We start from the raw sequence: 1,161 nt of genomic DNA on the forward strand, positions 1-1,161 counted from the left end.
TTTAATGCTCGTGTTTTTGTTCTCTTACAGCTATTTGGGGCAGCTAAAGCTGTTGTAAATGCATGAGGAAAAAGAAACTGACAGATCGACAGACAGGTGAACTGAGACAAATCTCTCAGATGGACAAAAGCAGGTAAAAGTTCTAATCTTTTGAATTTGGTTTCTGTGTGATTTTCATAAATGCTAAATATCTTATGTTTTGTCAATGATCATGTGAACAACCTCAATTTTTTAAAACCAAGCTTAGTTCTGCCCATACTAATGACAAAAAGCTGGTGCTGAGATAGTACTGGTCCCTGTTCAGCACAGCAACTGATTTAATGAGACATTTCCATAAATGGGTCGGCTCACCGTGGCATAAGATCATCGAGGAGAGGAGATTTTCAAATCTGAAAGGGCTGTAGCTACCTCTCTTTCTGGAAGGAGCTGAAAGCCACGCTACATTCCAGAGGTGTGGACTTGAGTCACATGACTTGGACTCGAGTCAGACTTGAGTCATTATTTTAATGACTTCTCATTTGACTTGATAAAATCTATAAAGACTTGTGACTTGACTTCGACTTGAATGCCAATTACTTGCAACTTGAATCGACTTGCATCTGTTGACTTGATGATGACTTGAGCATGTTGGATATTTTAGCACAAAAGTGGCACGACATGGATAAAAATCATAAATCGTTCTTCGTTCTGGGTTTGATCTTGTTCTGCTAAATCCAGCAGCACTTTGTTTATAATCAGTTTCAGTTGCATTTTCTGCTTGTTTAAGCAAAGAAATGAAGCTTTAAGAAGCTTTATTTCTGGAATTTATTTATTATCATTGTCATTAAATTGAAGTTGGACAGATGACTTGATTATGACTTGAAAATCCAAAGTTAAGGACTTGGACTTCCATATCGTTGACTTTGGACTCGACTTGGACTTGGTTGTCTTTGACTTGGACTTGACTCGACTCGAAACTTGACTGGAAAGGCTTGTGACTTGCAAAGCAGTGACTTGGTCACACCTTTGCTACATTCCACGCAAACACACATGAATAACAATGTGGTGCTAATGGAGGGCTGCTGTGTCCACATGTTTTTGACATGTTCCTGCTCAGACACACCTGATTCTACCTTCTGAATTATCTCATCAGGCTTCATCAGGTTCTGCAGGAGCTGCTGA

The sequence above is a fragment of the Nothobranchius furzeri genome, chromosome 6 (genome assembly GCF_043380555.1).
Source record: "Nothobranchius furzeri strain GRZ-AD chromosome 6, NfurGRZ-RIMD1, whole genome shotgun sequence".
Taxonomy (NCBI): Eukaryota; Metazoa; Chordata; class Actinopteri; order Cyprinodontiformes; family Nothobranchiidae; genus Nothobranchius; species Nothobranchius furzeri.